The 19,694-nt window shown below is 37.1% G+C and overlaps 1 protein-coding gene across 3 annotated transcripts in view; it reads right to left on the reverse strand.

Annotated features, from left to right (window-relative positions):
- CTNNA3 (catenin alpha 3) overlaps positions 1 to 19,694 on the reverse strand; it is a 1,889,266-nt gene that overhangs the window by 155,904 nt on the left and 1,713,668 nt on the right. The gene's annotated exons all lie outside the window — the stretch shown is intronic.

Raw genomic sequence — 19,694 nt, forward strand, 5'->3', positions numbered from 1 at the left:
TAGACAGATAGATAGATAGATAGATACATAGATACATACATAGATACATAGATAGATACATAGATAGATACACAGAAAGATCTATATAGACACACACTTTTTTTTTCTTTTTTCTAATATTAATGATTAGTGATGCTTCAAAACTAAAATGGAAGAAAAAATCTTCTACAAATTCTCTGTTGATGATTTTTTAAAAAAATCTTTAGACAATACTGGTGCCTGCCAATTCATCACGTGATAGTTAGCTGAGGGTGAATAGCTATTTCAAACTTACTTAGGCTTAACCTCAAGTCCCTAATTACAGTCTTCTTAGTTTGTGGGGATCTGGCAAAATTTGTCCTTGGTTGGTATACTTAAGTTCCTTTTGAGAACTCATTATCAACTCCAGGGCAGAAAAAAGAACACAAGAAACCACCCCCCCTCCCATTTTGCTGAGAAGGAAATAGTTAACCTCTGTGAATTTCAGATAATGAAATGGAGGGGCATGATGGTACAGTGTAAAAACACACAACACACACACACACACACACACACACACACACTGGAGGCAGTGAATCTCATATCAAATTCTGCCTTTGTTACTTGTAAGATGATGACTTGGCAAGTCCCAAACTCTTCTGGGCTCAATTTCCTCATCTGTAAAATGAAAAGATTGGTCTATATTTCTCTAAGGTCCTTCTAGCTCCAATCTATGATCCAATAAAAGTGTCAATGTAGATTTTCATATGGGAAATCTTTGGAGTGTGTGGAGTATTCAAGGACCAGCTCCTCTGGTGTGAGTGTTTGCTGAGCCCTTCTCAGGGCTGCTCATCTATCTTTGGGGTCTACCTGGCACTCCACTCTCACCTAAGATTCCAAGAAGCTTTAGCATACATAGTGACCACACCCTGGTAAGCCATCTTGGCAGATGGGAGGGTAACTGACAATCTTCAAATATCAAGCCCATCAATTACCCTCAAACCTTTCAATGACTTTGGGGAATGTCTACCCCAAGTACATGAAGACTTTCCCCAGCAGAATGAACAGATGAGAACAATTTGTTACAACAGCCATAAGGGCAACTGAGACAGACACTGTGGACTGCTTAGAGCTTGGTCAGACACTCAAGATGCCAAGGTCATCCACTGCATCCAAGGCCATCTTGAGTCATCTTGACTTTTGTCTTGCCATTAAACTTTGATGACTCTGGAAGAGAGGATGAGATTGACAACTTTACGCAACTCTGCCTTACTTAAATCCAATTCATTCACAAGTCAAGACATCACCTTCCAATGTCACTGATCCTCTTAGAGAACAAATGATAAAACAACAAATTTCCATAAAAGAAAAATAAATTGTTTTACCAATTTAATTTTATTTAGTAAAATACAATTTTTTCATCATTACTAATAAATAATATTTTGTGATTACTTATAATTACTTTTCTCTAATATAATATTAATAAAAGTAGATTCAATAAGGTTCATTAATCCTTAAGAACTGTCATCAGAAAGGTTGCATTTTCTACACTCTGGGACCAGAGAGTACCAGTGAATAAGGCAATGCCATTATTTTGTAAAAATGCTGTATGTACTGAAAGCTAAAAATGTCATTTCAACACTAAATAATATGTATTTTCTACGATACTAAGGAAAACAGGGTTGGAAAAAGTCTTAATTAGTCTTTAAATGTGAAAAAAATTTACTCAATTTTGACACATTTGAAAAAATGGTGATAAGACATTATTGGAAAACTTAATATTTAGAGGAAAATATGTAAGTAGGAATAATAGGATCATGCATATAATATAACCAGAGTGACCAGAAATTTCAAAGTCCTTTAATATTTACACATCACCTTTTCTTACAATAGCCTTGTGAGTAGATAGCATTATTATGCCTACTTTAGGGATCATTGGGGGTAGGATCACGATATATGTAGAAACATGTGGAGAATATCAGTTTCCATTATGTCTATTTTTTGTTATCTATTTTCTTTTGAAAAGCACTTGATTTATAGAAGTTAACTATAGTCACACGGTTGACAGTTGAAAGAAGCAAATTCATATTATTATTATTGTCTTTTGCCCTAGGACCCAGATGATATAACTGATTCCTATCCTCTTCTGTACTAGTATTTTGAGACAGTCCCAGTCATCTATGAAGCCTCATTTCACTCCCTCCTATTTAGCTATCTCCTTCTTATGAATAGCCTAAAGTCCACTTAGCCCCTTTTCTTTCCTCCCCTTCCTGCTCCAATCAGTTCAGAAAACATGAACCTATTTTGAGACACTGAACTGCTTAAGGGATTTTCATGGTTAAACATGACACTAGGATCATGGCATTACATATTTAGAATCAAAAAGGATCTGCAAGGCCTTTGAGTCTGCCTCTTTCATTTTACAGATGAGGAAACTGAGACTAGGAAAGAATAACTTAATTGCCCAGGATCACATAATTAGTGAGTGTCTGATGCATGGTTTATTCTCAGGTTTTCCTGATTCTAATCTTAGCCCTCTATCCACAACTCCACCATGTCCAATATTATTATTTAAATGAGGCTATGAAGAAGATCAGCTAGTGAATTACTTTAAAGTATTTCACAGATTGAAGGCAGTAGGCAGCTTGAAAATAACAAAGCATTCCCTGAAAACTGACAACTGATGTGTCACCAATGGATTATAACTAAGTTTCAATATAATCATTCATTTACACACTCACTCACAAGAGAACTCAAAGTGATGTATTCCACATTTTATTCCTGAGCATATTGTCATGAAACTCTCTAGACACACCTTCTAAAATCAGATCCTTCTTTCTTCTCAGTTTCTTCAGTGACAGAAAAAGGGAGTGCTTTTATTGAAAGACTTTGAAACATCCATCCCCATCCTTTACCATTCCTCCTTTGCCTAATATGAAACAGAGCAGAGAAACCCATGACTCTTCCGTTCTGTGATAGCAAAGCATAACCTTCTACCCATTCAACCAACTGAGATATTGATGATATGTTTGTTTTATAACAACAGTTCATAGGACAGTAGGGTGCTCTATTAAAATGTAAGCACTTTGTGGGTAAGACAGTCTTGCTTGCTTCTCTTCCCAAAATTTAACATAATGCTGGCACAAAGTAGGCACTTAATAAATCAATATCTCCCTCTCTCAAATTCATATGAATAATTATATTCTTGCAGATCACAACCCACTTAGTGGCCAACTGCAAGATAGATGCATAGATAGACAGACTGACTTAATCGACAGACAGACAGATTTATAAAGAGGAGATGGAAAGGTACTGTTCAAAATTAAAAGAGTAATTCAGACCTCCCAACTTTTCTTGGGTAGGAAATGTGTATTTTCCATTTGAAGATCCCTCTCTTTACATTTCAATGTCTATCTTTTAGCCTCTACAAATATTCAATCTTGACTAAAGTCTCACTTGTTTACCCCAATTAAATATGCCATTTATTTTAAGAGGGGGTTGCCAAAATAGCTCCCAGAGTAAATTCTACGTGAGAGAAAGACTAGCCAAAGAGATGTTGATTTAGAGATCAACCATCAACATTAGACCCATTCTGTACCAGCCCAGAACTTGGTTGACAAAGACCACAAGTCATATGGAATATTCTAAATTGTGCCTCATATAATATCCCTTTGTTTTATAAATTCTATAGCACAGCCGGGCAGAAAAGCCAAGAGCTTTGCATAACTCCAGCTCATAAGAAAATAAGAAGTTATATAACAAGGCATTCCTTGTATTATCGAGTAGTGAATTTAAAAGGCGTGGACCCTTTGATCTTTCTTTTTGGAGGAATTGCCTTTTTAATTTTGAACAGTTCTCATTAAGTGTGAACATTAAGCTACTTCAAATGTAATTCTTGATAATTATTTTCATTACCTAAGTACAAATTTGTCAAGAGTTAAGAACTGTGTAAACAGTAATATGCTTTATAAATGTGAGCTATTAATGTTTTGGTGGCAATGTGAGGTAAATCATAAACAAGTATTTACTAAATGCCTACTATGTGTCAGAAAGTGCGCCTAGGATGCAAGTACAAAGAATATAATAATTCTTACTTATAGCCTAATGGAGAGAACAAAAAGAACATGTATGTGTGTGTGTGTATCTGTGTGTGTGTGTGTGTGTGTGTGTGTGTACACACACTATATATATAAAACACTACTCTATAAATATACATATATATATATATAAAACTACTAAGATGACTACAGTACTATTAACTTCTTTCAATACTATTAACTCTCTATCTATATCTATACATATACATATATATGTATCTCTGTGTGTGTGTGTGTGTGTGTGTGTATACACACTGAGAGAGAGAGAGAGAGAGAGAGAGAGAGAGAGAGAGAAGTTAATCAAAGTCATTTTAGTAGTTAAATATATAGGCAGGATATGGCTTTGGATCTCTCTGTATATCTGAATGCATGATTGCTACTATACTTTCAAATTCAGAAAATCATCCCAAAGAGAGCATTCTATCAGAAAGCAACCCATATATCTGTAGCAAAATATTACTTGATGACTGCGTTTTGCCATTCCACCATATCTGGTGGAGGATGGGATGATTTTATTGTGATATAAAGCCACTTAAAGAGAGAAAGCTTCTATGATGTTATGAAGACCATCAAAAGGAAATCTGATTCAGACTTCCCCTTGCCTGTTTTGATGCCGACTGAATATAATATGACATAATATGAAATCCTCGATTAATTTATGGGGTGAGGGTGTTGTTGAGTTCACAAAGGAAACAGTACAATTTGATAACTAGGTCCTATCTGCAACTTCCGGCTCCCAAACAAATATATCCCAGAGATTATCCAGCTTTAATTGAGAAAGGAGAACAAACCTAAATCCAAATGCTGTCTTCCACATAAAGCATTTATTGATTATCCTATCTGGTATTGCCTTACACCCCATATATTAAAGAAAAAAACCCAACAATATATTCTTTGTATAGTTATACATGTACATGTTGCCTCCTCATACAGACCATAATTTCCTCAAGATCAGGTGCTGTTTCTTATTTGGCTTTGTATCCCTACTTTCCAAACAGTATCTGGCATATAGTAGGTCCTGACTAAATAGATGTTGTTGAACTGATTGGTTAATGTTCCCAGGTGTCATACATCATGGAGGTCAGGGTGGGAGAAGAACGAGAATTGAAGACACTATGATTTTTTAATCACATTCAAAAAGTACAGGTATTACTTGAAGAAAAACAGAAGAAACTAGTTCATGGTCATGGAATTTCCCATACTGGTCCCATGAATCAAGATTCTCCAAGGGAAATAAAAGAGAAATACCAGAAGTCATTTTGCAGTCAATGGATTTTCTTTTCCCTATTTTTCTGTGAAGAAAAAAAAGTGGGCATATGCATTCCCAGGTGTACAAAATGGAAATGCTCCACTCACCCTGACTTTTTTCATTGTTTCTCTAACTTTCGTCTGAGTGGAGAGAGAAAAGAAGATCCACTTTCCTAGAAAATCGTGCTCTGTGGATTTTAGGCCTCTAACTCCTATTACTAATAATCCAGTCAAACCAACATCTGGGCACAGAAACGACATGGCAATACAAGGGGTGTGACTTGCATGTATTGAAACTGATTTCATGAGTAACAAACAAATTGGTTCTATTACTTTGTAGTCAAACTTGAGTACATGGTTGAGGGAGTCACATAATAAAGGGGACCTTGGCAGTCACTTAGCTCACCCTGCTTCATTTAATAAGAGAAATTAAGGCCCAGAAAAATTTAGGAGACATACCATGAGTCACACAGCTAGCTAGTAATAGCTGATACTAGGAGGCAAGTCTTTTGCTCTAAGACTAGTATTATTCCCATTCATCACTTGGCCCTTGGGAACAATCAGCAGATAATGTAGAATCCAGCACTAAAAGGGAGGTATGAGCTCATCAGTTTAGGTTCCTGTTCCCCTAACCATGGAGACTGCAAGCTATCTAAACCTGAACACAATGAGTGATGCTTGTTTATATTCTTCCTTGATGTCTGCACAGAGAAGCCTGGAGGCTTTCCTCAGTTTTTCATAAAATCAGGAATTTATCAATACAATGATCAGAGTGTCTACTTTATTTGATCAAGAGAAAATTCATGAAAACTGTTTTTGCCAATCTAACAATGTTATGCAAACATTTACTCTTATTATTACTAGTACTACTGCCCGTAATCTCTCACCTTGTTCATGTGACCAGCCCATCTTATCTTCCAATCATATATTTCCCTGCTGCTTTATTCCATTTATTCTTTGAAATTCTGCATTGCTCACATGTTGCTCCCTGCCCATACCCACCGTGCCGTTTTCCTTTGTCTTCTGTGGGATAATCTTGTTCAGCTTTGAAAAGAATGTTGAGTTTCATGTCTCAGAGGCATTCAGTATCACTAAGATTACTGGAATTGAAAAGGTAGGGGTTTGATTGCAGGAGAAGCTTGGAGTATTAAATGAACTTTGATATTTCCTGAAGGCAATCCAGCTTGCCTTCTGCCTCTTGTTTAATTCTAGGCTCATTTAATTGTCCATTTGTATAACCTACATACATATGTAAACACAGACGTTTTGTTTATACTGAGAATGCCATCATTACTATGATTCAGCTTCTCAAAAGTATGACCACTCATGGGTCACTGGACAAGGATTTCACAAGTACCATCAACTAAGAATCAGTTAATAGTCAGTTTCAATATTGTGTTATTTTTAGCATTCACTTTAACTTTTTTTTTTCCATTTACTTTGCCATAGTTGCTGGAGAAGTAAGAGGGGTCCTCACAGGAGTGAAGGGCATTATTTATATGTATTTCATGGGTTATCATTATCAAATCATTTGTTCATTACCAAGGGATCAGTGTACTAGTGATGAATTTCTCATTACACAGCTAGATTGGTCTTCAAGAAGCAGTCTGTTTTGTAGTAAGAGCACTGCCAGTCAAAGCCTTTCCAGAACATTAGAATCTGTAATTGTGTTCCATGGGAAATGTGTTCAAGGACTGAGAATCACCCTCATTCCATGATGAGATATCAGGGCAGGACTTTATAGAAGATACATAAGACATAACTCTACTAAATGCCCAAGTAATGGCTCAGTAGAGATAGAAGTGACCCTGAATTCCTGAAGTCTTTGCCAGGATCTACCGAAATGGAAAGATTTCCAAGTGCAGAACCAGGGGAATTCACTCTGTGTGTCTATGTCTGTGTGTGTGTATGTGTGTGTACGTGCGTATGTGTGTGTTTCTGTGTGTGTCATCTGATGACAAGCATAGTTAAGTTTAGAGAGATTCATCACCAGGCTATTATTTTACTTTGTTTTTGCAACAGAAAATACAGTATCAGCAACAAGCCACATTTATAAAGCACTTTAAGGTTTACAAAGCACTTAAAAATGTTATCGCATTTGAGCATCAATCCTGAGAGAGGTGAGTATTTCACAGATGAAGACATTGAGGCAGACTAAGTGATTTTCCCGGTATTACAAAGCTAGCAAGTGTCTGAGACTAGATTTGGACTCAGGTCTTCTTGACTCTAGGTCTGATGCTGTAACCAGCACAATCTAGCTCCCTTGAATACACATTACATATTCAAGGATAAATAATTGCAAAATTTTTATTGAAATGATAAGTTATTAAAGCCATGGGTAAATATTGTCCCTACCATAGCTATTTTCTTTATAGATTTGGAATACTTCAAGGTAAAACATGAAGTTTTAAATAAAATACTCAGAATTCCATTTACTTCAAAACTTTACTCATGCTATATTCTATATTAAGCCTTTTCTGCTTTCTCTAGCTGCCTCCTCCAGAAATTTTCCTTGTATATCTTTGGCATATTCTTATTATGCACACACTACCACCCCCTCCCCAATAGAATGCCTGCTTTTTAAGGGCAGTGTTCTTTTTTTCAATTTTGTTCTTCTATATCCAGAGTCTAGCTCACTAAACAGTGCATAGTAAACCCTTAATAAATATTTAATGATTGTTTTAACTGATATGTTAATGATGCCATATATTGGCTCTAGAGGGAATAAATGAAGACTATACTGATTCAATCATATTGAGATTTTAGCTTCAAGACACATTTTGGCCCCCAGAAATGGAACAGGGTTGAAATAAGTAATATCTTTTTTTTCGACCTGTATGCACGTGTGAAAAGACTAGCTCCCCAGGGCACCAAGAGCTGCCTCATTATACCAGGAGCATTTCTTCCAATTTTAGAAGGAATGTACCTTGGATAGATACAGGGAGCACTGCTAGGGCAGGTGATGTTGATGAGATGTGACTCAACCTGATATCTCTCAGGATTCCATCACAGAGCTAAAAGCAAGTGTTTCCACTTGTAGGTTCCAATTTCCTCAGGTACCAAAGTACTCTCCATGTACTTCTGGAGGGGTCAGCCAACATTCATTGTGAAATGCCAGTCAACCAAATGGTGACCAGATGGCAGATTGTCACCTCTTCAAACCCCACATTGGTTCTGTCTAATCTATTATTTTGTAGGAAATAAGCCTCAGGGGATCTCAACACCACTAGCAAAAGTATAACTTTAGAGTAATGAGGCTGCTTGGCATGGGAAGTTTCTGGGAACCCATCTTACAGATTTTCTAATAGTGCTTAGCTCATATGGCCATAGAATATTTCTTCTAAAATCATAAGATATTCTCCTTGTAGAAAAGAATAACTCTAGATACCATCTTAAGGTTTTAAAAAAAATCAAGACAACCCATTTGATGTATTTTCTAATGTCAACTATTAAACTTCTACTGCAAAAATCATATCTTTTTTTTTCATGAAAGTGCTTACTTTGCTCCTCCATCTGCCCATTTCATGTGGAGTAGAGACTATATTTTATTCAGATTCCTTCCTGCCTTCATTCACTACAGCTATACCACTGTGTCAGTCTTTTAAGATAACTAAAGAAATGTGGATTTTTAGGTAGCAGCCTTAGGTTGACACTGACTCCCTTATGTCCTGCTTTCCCACACCCTGAACTCAGCCCAAAGCAGCACTACATAATTCTAGTCTGTTCACTGCCTCTACCTCCAAGTTAACTAACTGCTCACTGAAAACCACTGTATGAAAGCATTCAGATATCCTTGCTGTCCTGATATACATTAGGTTTAACCTCTTCAGAGTTGCCCCCCCCCCGACTCTGGGGGCAGCAATTTAAAACCCACAGATCAACTTTCTTCCAATGTATGCGCTGCATAGTGACTGTGTGATCAAACAATGAAAACTCATTTTAATATCATCAGCCTAGGAAAACAAAAGTGGGGAGATAATTCTGCTGGGGAAATCATCATAATGCATTGATGACCAAAGTCAAATAATTTTTAAAAATTCTCTCTGCTCCTGCTTGCCTCCACTATAGCAAATAACGGAGAGCCCTATATATGCACTAGAAATACACATAAGTAAATAAAAATGTTCCAAACTGGAGCCAGATGGGGGAAATTCTCATTTTCAGCTTTTCTTGCTATACCACAACTATCAACTCTTTGCTTAAATAATCTTTCCCTTCATCCTTGGTTCCCTTTAAAGACAAAATTCATTATCACAAGGATGTGAGCTCCCAGAATATAGGGACCATTTTTCATTTCATCTTTTTAGCCCTATTGTCTACCAAAGTACCAGGTAGATCATGGTCACTTAAGGAACGTTTATTTTAATTGTATTATTTCAAATCACATACCCTGCAATGTGGCTACGAAATTACCTGCTACAGAGAACAATTTACTGAAAGGCAGATTTTCAGGGTCACATAGACTGAAGATAGACTTCCATGGTAATAACAACCCCCAAACCATTAGGTAACCCGTTTTAGATCCTACCATTACAACAATCTTATATGCAGTCTCATTTTTTATTCAACTGAAGGTGATATAATCAACAATGGAAAGGCCTATATTGGTAAGGAGAGTTTCCCCATCTCAGCACTGGTCCACATCCAAGGCATGTGTACTCTAAAAAGTTTGAGCCTCAAAACAACTCAATGAAGTAGGTAGCAAATGTTTATGGTACAGATGAGGAAACTGAGCACAGACAGTATAAATCACTTGTCTAAGAGCTAGTGTCAGAGCACATGATTTGAACCTGGTCTTCCTAACACCTCATCTAATGTCTGTCTTTACAACACCCCACTTGCCTCATTATTATGAAACTAAACAGAAGAAAAAAGCAAGCAAAAAAAAGGAAAATCATACTAAATTCTCCAGATGCGTTTGATGTTAGCAAATTATATGCTGAAATAAAGACATAGTTGTTTCCCCATTTTTAATGCATTAAAAAATATACCTTTTCTGCAAGACAATATTCTTATGAATTTAATCCTCAAAACTTGATTCAAACTCCAGAGGTTTCAAATGTGAGTAACACTGTATTTTTGTTTCTTCTTACAAATTCACTATCAACAAAGCACAGGACCTACTACTTACAAAATCATTTCCTCCATGCATTTTAATGTCTATTTATACCAGATAGCAGAATTCCCCATGAAATTTTTATATCAATTAATTCAGTTTATTATTCTAGGTCACACCAGCTTCTTCATGGTGTTTAAAAACAAACTATTCTTAATAATCATGAGATATATTGAGGACATGGCAGGAGGTAGAGGGGCTTAAAAACTATGGGGAATGTGGGTGGATTAAATGAGATAAACTCAATAGAATTTGTTTTAATTGTTAAAAGGACAGCATGTTAATTCTGACTAGTTCCTTCTCTTCTGATTTTCATACACCAAATTTTCATGCTGTTTAATCAACACACTATTTCAATTTAAATGATGGACTTTCATGCAGTTTGCAGAAAGAATCTAAAACTAATTTCTTTCTTCTAAAGAGATAACTTGCCAGCATCCCCTCAATTAAACTTCCAGGCTTTCTCACCTCTGTGGAACTTTTCTCTTTTTCTATTTTCAATCCTTCCAGTTTCATATCATTTAAAAAAGTTGAATTCACTAGAAATGCATATACATACACAAATGCATATACATACACATGTGTGTGTGTGAGTGTGTGTGTGTGTGTTTGTGTGTGTATACATGTAAGAATATCTTCACAACTAATAAGTTGTTCTATCCTTATCACATTTGGGATGAAAATTCTATGTAACCATAAGTTGTTCCAAGAAAATTCAGTGCTTCTACCAACAATGATTACGATGAGTATGATGATAAGCAATGTTCCTGTCAACAACACTGTCTTTCTCTCTCAAGCTGCGGCCACTATATGTTTTAATAGAAACACCAGAATTTGAGATAACCTCAAAGGACCACACTACATCAACTAACAAAGTATGTTTTGTTTTATCCATAAGGTGAAGAATATAGAGATTATAGGATAAAAATGTTTATTTTGATGTTAAAATTTTATCTGCATGCAATTATTTGTACTTAACATGTATTTACAGTTATCAGATGCTACAGTAAATTATCATTTTTTATTGTGTTTATCACCATGCCTGGCTCTAGTGTTAAAATAATATATCATTTCTATCGATCTATTTTTCACACAATGAAGATTCTTAATTTTCAGGCTGCTACCATTTAAGTGACATCCAACCATATCACACCTATCAGATTGCCTAATATGACAGGCAAGGAAAATGATAAATACTGGTGAAGATGTGGGAAACTTGGAACATTAACACATTGTTGGTGGAGTTCTGAACTGATCCAACCATTCTGGAGAACAATTTAGAAATTTGCCTAAGGGGCTATAAAACTGCATAAACCCTTGGATCCAGAAATACCACTACTAGGTCTTTATTACAAAGAGACCGTAAAAAAAATGGGAAAAGGACCCACACGTACAAAAATATTTCTAGTAGCTCTTTTTGTGGTGGCAAAGAATTGAACATTGAGGGGATGCCCATCAATTGGGGAATGGATGAACAAGTTTTCATGTATAAATGCAATGGAATAATATAATTTTATAAGAAATGATGAAAAATCAAATTTCAGAAAACCTGGAAAGATTTACATGAACTGATGTTGAGTGAAGTGAGCAGAACCAGAAAAACATTGTACACAGTAACAACAACACTGTGTGATGATAAATTTTGATGGACTTAAGTTAATGTTGAAAATTATCTTTACATGTAATTGGGAAAAAATGCTATTAAATGAAAAATAAAATAAAATAGGGGTTTAAATCAGATAAATGACATCCAAGGCACTATTTGCAAATTTCATCTTAACCCCTCCCTCCCCTACATGTTCTCCTTCCTGCCCCTTTTCTCCTGCCACGCCAGAGCTGGGATTTCCTTAGAGTAAGTGGCTCAGAGTATGAAAAGTACCTTCTTCAATTTAGATCACCTATAATTTACAGACTGTTAAAATGATTTCTCTTGGTAATCTGTGTACTGGAGACTCAGACATACACCCTGCCAGCCTTCTACTTCAAAGGTCTTCAGAAGGACATCTCTGATAATGAGATTGCATTGAATCTTCTTGTCTTGGTCAAACTCCAACACAGGCCTGAATTGATTTTATCTACTCAGGTTTGGGGGAAGACAGACTTTCAAGATTGGGGGTGGTATTTCCTTTGATGGTAGGCAATATGGGTCCCTATGGACTGAGTGATTTAAGGAACCCACCCACCTCCTAGTATGTCCACTGATCATGGTTGATCGGCACCCCCTTGGGAACACCTACTCTTCAAAAGGCATATAACGCTGTACCCCAAAAGCCCACATAAAGCCAGTTCTGAACTGACGCCCTGAGGGGCAGTTTTGAACTGAACTCCCATACAATGCATGCCAATCCACTTTGAGAAATTGAACTGTGAACACATGTACCTAATTTTGTTTGTCTCTTTCTTAGAGTAGACTCTATTTCAAATTGTAGTCCGTGGGGTTCATGGGGCTTGGGGTTCACAAGACGAAGTTGCCTTGGGAAATAAAAGTTTCAGTGACTTGCACAGAGTCACAAAACTAGCATATGCCAGGGTCAGGGCTTGATTTCAAGTCTTCTTGCCTTCTCTGTACTGTCGCATGCTGTCTTTTTTTTTAGATTCACTTTTCTTGGAGAAAATTGTAAATTCAGCAATTTTTTATAGGTTTGTGAGAGAAATAGGAATAAGGCATGATGATTGACCAATATCTGAAGTAGAATGAGTTCCTGTAGCAGGTAGTATATTCCTTTCTACTTCCGATGGCCATTCACAATCAGATTTAGAGCTGGAAGGGGCCTAGAAGTTATCAAATCTTTTTGACTATGAAGATCAACGGTTGTTAGTGGTGGTAGGTTTTATAGTTGGATTTTATGTTTGTTTTCTTTTTTGTATGGGTTTGACTTTTGTGTTCCATATCAAATTAGAAATTCTATCATCTTGATCCTGCGATAAAATCAGGTCTTGGAATGATATATTTATAGCTGGAATGAATCTTAAATCATCAAATCCAGCTCCCTCTTTTTACAGAAGAGGAAGAGGAAACACAGAGGGAGCAAGTGATTTTCTCTAGGTCATATAGTCAGTCTTACACAGTGTGTCAGCCCAAGTCTTTCCCGACTCCCAGTCCACTGCTCTTTCCTCCCACAGGTGAATTTTGGCAAATGGAAATCTTTTATTGGACACACACCATCCCATTGGCTCCTAGACTTATAGGTGAGCAAAACAGACCTTATTTTGTCTCTGGGGCCTAAGTCTATTTCTTTTTTATGTTAATAGCCCTCTGTCCAGGCTTTTTTGACAGCTTCAAAAACTCTGGAAATATATTTTCTTCTGCGGAGTGAAGAAAGGAAGATAATGGGATGCCAGGACTTGAGGGTGGTTTTTTGTTTGTTTTCCATACTAGGGAGAGCTTTGGGGGGGGGGATCTCAGGGGAAAAAAAGGTCAAGAAGGAAGTGGCAGAATCTCCTTGAAACAGAGCAACAGGACTGCAGAGGCTGGTGTAACTAAGTAACATCTGTGGTTCCCTTGCCCAAAACAATGACTCCAAGCAAGATCACAAAAGGTGAAAGTTAAGGAGAGTATTGGGAGATATTACACTGTGCTCTTTTTTAAAAATTTTTTAATTGGGGAGGGGGGGTTGTCTTGTTTTTCATTGAAATCTCTCACTCAGCTGGCTGGAGCACCAAGAGAAATACCAAATAGGGGAGGGTCTCCTTGCCCTAACCCTCCCTCCTCCACATCCATGATCTTCTTTGTTATGGGTACAAATGGTACTCCTTTTTAATCATTTGTTTTTCTTCTGTTAAAGGTTGCATTTGAATGATCCAATCTTATTTTTCTTAATCACCTCTTGTGGACCCTGGCCCTGTACTACTCACTTCTTAATGTTGCTTTGTTCAAGGTAAGAGGGTTAGGGGCAGTTCTGGGAGCCATACAAGAGAGTGTGAATTTTCTTAGCCAAGTGCTAGAATCCTAATGCCTAACTTATTTTTTTAAAGCTTTTGCTACTTGGAAACATGAGCTCAAACCATTTCTTATCTAGAGTTTCAAGAGCAATATTACTAAGAACTTGGGCTATATAAATCTGTCTCCTCAAACATAAGCCTCACATAGCGACTCAGTACAGATGTACTGATGGGGATGGGATCTGAACCCCCAAAAGGAAAAGACTATGTCTTTGGGATCTGGACCCCAAAAAGGAAAAACCCTAGACTTTCCCATCTAGCCAAATCTCTGGTGTTCACCTGAGACTATAATCCTACCAACTGGCCTTTCTTTGTGGCTACACGGATCTCCTAATTCTGTTCTGTTACTTCCCAATTGCCCCTGACCATTTCCCACCCTTAATCCCATCTAAACTCAGTTCTCCCTTGGTCTTGCTGGCCTTCTGTTCCATACTGGCAACTCCCATCTAGATCCTCTTTAGACCCTTCCTCCAGTAACCCAAACTACTTGGCCATTCCTAGATCCCTCTCACAGTCTTTCTGTATATAAGGATATAAGGTCTATGTTGTCTCTGTTAAGGTGCTCAGATTCTTAAAATCTATCCAGTATTCAAATTCTTATAATCTAGCCAATAGCTCACTAATGTTCAGACTCCTTAAGAGTCTGGCCAATATGGCAGATGTTCTAATAAACCTTGTCTTTGGCTGAAAGAAGGCTTGGGTTGAATTCTTTTGGAGAGGACCCACATGTTATGATGGTGAGGTCCCAATACCCCTAAACCTCAACAGTACCAGAATTTTAAGTATTGTCAATTCCTATTAATGAGATTAAAAAAAAAAAGATAGCAGTCCTATCACCTAGGAGTATATCTACCACTGAGAATAGTCTATATATACATGGAAGCACAGATCCACTAAAAAACCAATAATGATTGGATTTTTTTTAAGATGCTGTATGAAAATGTCTTTCAGTGCCTTAAACTGGAAAAAAAAATAGTAAGTAGGAGACAAAATGGGACTGATTTCTATTGAGGTTTAGGGGTTTAGAGGTGCTGGGACCCCAAAATCACAACACACATTGGGGTGACTGGAGGAGGGGTTTAAAGAAGATCTGGATGGGAGTGGCCAGAAGGTGGGGCGAACAGAACTCCTGGGACCTGGACCACATGGCCAAGGGAGAATGGACCCTAGCTAGGATTAAGGGCGGGAAATGGACATGGGGACGTACGACAAAGGAGATCTAGGCTAGGTTAAGGGTAACAGAAAATTGGGAGATTGGGTGTAGCCACAGTGAACCACCATTTCACTGGCAAATGCCAGAAATTTGGCTCTGTGGGAAAGTCCAGGTTTTTTCCTTTCTGGGGTCCAGATCCCAAACTCATCAATTTCCTTAAGAAATGAACCAGAGCCTATGGCTACTCATATCAAAACAGACAGCTAATTCACTTAAAAGATCCTTCATAATGGTTTTTTTATGAGTATACACAACAAATAAAAATATTGAAGGGCTGTACTTTTCACACTTTAGTAAGTCCTTTTAGCTTCATTTAGAAACACACTGAGAAAGCTGGGCATTCACTGGCACGCCAACCTTCAATATATCTTAGTATTTCTTCATTTTAAAGTGATGCTTGAAGAGAATCTTGGAAGAAATAACAAACATAGGCAAAGCAACTCCATTTTACTTTGAATGTTCATTTGAAAATACAGGTATAAATTAAAATATTATTTCTATTTCATTTTCAGGAAATATTTAGCAAAACATTCCAGTGAAGCAAAGGAGGACTAATTAAAGCCACCTGAATTTCACTAGATAGCTGGAAAGAAGGGGCTGTTGGGCTTTCTCTGTGAATCTCTAGGAGTTCTCAGAGTGCCCAGAATAGAATGATTGCTTAACAAATGTTCTTGACTGATTCATGTTCAGATAATAAATGCCATCTGAAAGGACCGACCAATTCATTGATGGCAATGTTAATCTATAAGGGAAAAGCATGCCAAACACTGATGATAGTTTTGTTTTGATTTGCTTTCTCTTTTCCTTCTCTGTTTCATCAATGCTTCTTCCTGTTTGCAACAATAACAGAAACAGGAATATATCTTAAATTCCAACAAGATGAATACCTGGTGCACACTTTGGTATTCACAATTCTAAGATAATATAATGCCTTTATTTCTCTATGACATTTGTTACGAAATTTACACAAAGAACTGAGAAAAAGTCTTTACCATGGCGATTGAAACTGCCACCTTATCACATTTTCTGGTGAACTTAAGTAAAGAAATGTAGATCTACAGTCAGTCCTTCTTTGCTCCTTCCTTTCTCCCTTCATTATTTCCTTCCTCTCCTCTTTGCATTTCATTAATAAACATAGTGAAAAACTCACATCCGTCTCTTTCTGACCCTATTTGGGGTTTTCTTGGCAAAAATACTGACATGGTTTGCCATGTCCTTCTCCAGCTCATTTTACAGATGAGGAAACTGAGGCAAACAGGGTGAAGTGACTTGACAAGAATCACACAGCTAAAAAAGTGTTTCAGGTCATATTTTAACTCACGAAGATGAGTGTTTATGACTCCAGGTCTGGCACTCTTTTGCATCACATAGCTGCACATTAATTGGCTTACTAAAGATAATCTTGTCCCACATTCCCATTTTCCAAATGAAGATACTGAGGGCCAAGAAATAATAGTGAGTAGTATATTTAAGTCTTGACTCCAAACCTAATGTTCTTTTCACCAGAGATGTAAATAATATTATTTTAACTTGAGCCCCATAAACATGAAAACATACTTTCAAGATAGTCCAGCTGTAAAGGGAGGAGGAGGGGAAAGCAAAAGAATCTTTGAGCTGAGTAAGAGGGGAAAAAGTTATTTGTTCATTAAAAACAGACATTAAAGGCAAATAAGGAGGGGGACACTATAAAATGATGATGCCTCTATCCCCCCCAAAAGTAAATAACAAAGTCAGTCTGAGTTACTGTGATATTAAGTTGAATGATTTAAATCAGAAGGGACAAGAAAATCTTGACAATCTTTAAAAATCTTGGTATCATTATTCCAGTATGTTTCATGCACTCATAGTAGAAAATACTTTTATCAGTCTAGCTCAGGGGTGGGGAACTTGTGGTCTCCAGGCCACATGTGGCCTTCTAAATCCTCGGGTGTGGCCTTTTGACTGATGAGAGACAATAAAGGTATTCTCCAAAGTCAACCGAGTCCTCTGCCAGATGGCCTCCAGTTCAGCCAAAATAGTGAATTGTGAACAGGTTAATGCCTGTTCCCTGAAGACTGAGCCTGTCTCTGATATCGCTCGAATGCTGATGGTCAAGTTCTAAGCTATGGCAGTGGATTCCTGTTCTCTTGGTACCATTCACAAGCTCCCTTAATATGTTAGGCTTGTCTTTGACCTTTAAAATCCAGCTCAAATGCCACCTCTTTTCTGAATCCTCCTCTGATTTCCTCAGTTGTTAAACGCTTTAACTCTCGGATTTGACAGTCTTTTTTTTTTTTTTTTGGGCGGGGTGTACTTATTGATACACTCACTGCTTTCTCCAAAGTAGAGCTATGAAGGTAGATTAGTAGAGAAGCTTTTATATTTAACCTATATGGCCAAAGATAATGTAATGGTTTGTTCAAGGTCATATAACAAACAGGAGCTGATTTAGGAATACAATACAATTCTTTTGAACCCTCTAGTGATCTTATTTTTTCCAAAACAATAAATAGATATGGTTAGTTTAAAATATGCATTATATAATAATCTTCTGTCCTCATGCTATATATTTCACTGAAGGAGACTGATGTTCAAATGAGAAATGAGTGTCATTTAAACAGGTTACAAGTTCAGATGTCCATATCATGTCCATAAGAGAGGACAGAAGAGGTCACTTGAGGTTAGTGGAACACAGTTCAAATCAAATGAAGAAGTAACCTGAAGTGCAATCAAAACATGACCTGAAACCCTTTTGAAATTTGAGATAGTTTAGAGCACTCTTTCCAAAGCTATTTTACTTTGGGGTAAGACTGTTTTGTTTTTTGGTTATGGTAGGAAGAAAAGTGGAATTGAAAATCTTGTGTGTGTGTGTCTGGCAGAATGGTAATAATTAAACAGTAATAATGAGGTGGCAAAATTGAGCTATTAAAAAGGGGGAGTGAATAGATTGTCTCTAGAGACACAGGAGTTATACACACCAGAAACATTTAAGCAAAATCAGGATGACCACTTGCCAGGTATGATTTGGAGGAGACTCTTATTCAGTAATGAGTTGGAATTAGATGAGCTTTGTGGCTAGACTCAGTGGGCCTGTCATTTTCACTTCCCCTTTTGAGGGCTATATTCCAATCAGTGTTTAACTACCTTTACCTAGATGGGAGAGAGGAAGGATCCAGAAAGCAAAAATCTCAAAACCGACGAGTAAACAATCCATTTTCAAAGAGACGTGTCGCTCTGCAATTGGTCTGACTTTGTCCAAACACTGAAGTACACAAATACATTCTTATTATAAGAAGCCTTTACCATGACTGCATGTAAATAAATTCCCGACTATGTAGGCATTAGTTCTTTTCTCTTTCTCTGCCTTTAAAATACTAACAGATCTGATGAATTCTTTGTTTTGTGTAAGGTACTTAACATGGATGTGCTCAATTTCAGAGTGCTTAATGCTTCACACTTCTTCAAATATCTGTGATTTTGTCAGTGTGTGTTCTCTCTATTGATGGGATTGGGATCACAACCTCTTAGTAGATGATTTATATACCCTGTTGGGATTGCAAAAAAAATAATCACCCTACAGCATGATGAGTGTCTCCAAGCTAAACAAGACTGATCTCAAGTCAACAGTCAAGCAATCCCTCAAAAAGGCAATGCTGACAGCCTATCTGGATTTAAAGGGAACTGAAGAGCTTATATTCCGCTAGTACATTCCTTAAACACCAGTGGAGACACTTTCATAGCATCATTAGTAATGAACTTTTTTCAAGGCATGGCAATGTTTCCTATGAATTTGAAGGTACCTTTCCTATTCTGTATATTTGAAAAGGGTTGATTTGCCCATTCCTAGATAAGTAAGAATCTGGGCCACCACCCTGATGGTAGAGTCCAAGGTTTGATTCATAGCAGGTATGGAAGGAAGCAAGGTCCATAGAGAAGGCGGATGATATCCTAGAGTGGCCAGTCATATTGCATCATGAACATTGTGCCAGGTTAAATTCTTAACGGGGAGTGAATATCTTGGCCCTGGTGTCACACAGTCATTATTGAGAACATTGTCTACAATAGGTGCATCCATTTCCTTTCTCCTCTTTTTTAACTTTTTTCTTAATTTTATGTGGTCTGGTTTCAGACTTCATTATAT

The sequence above is a fragment of the Phascolarctos cinereus genome, unplaced genomic scaffold (assembly GCF_003287225.1).
Source record: "Phascolarctos cinereus isolate Bilbo 61053 unplaced genomic scaffold, phaCin_HiC Scaffold_3;HRSCAF=262, whole genome shotgun sequence".
Classification (NCBI taxonomy): Eukaryota; Metazoa; Chordata; class Mammalia; order Diprotodontia; family Phascolarctidae; genus Phascolarctos; species Phascolarctos cinereus.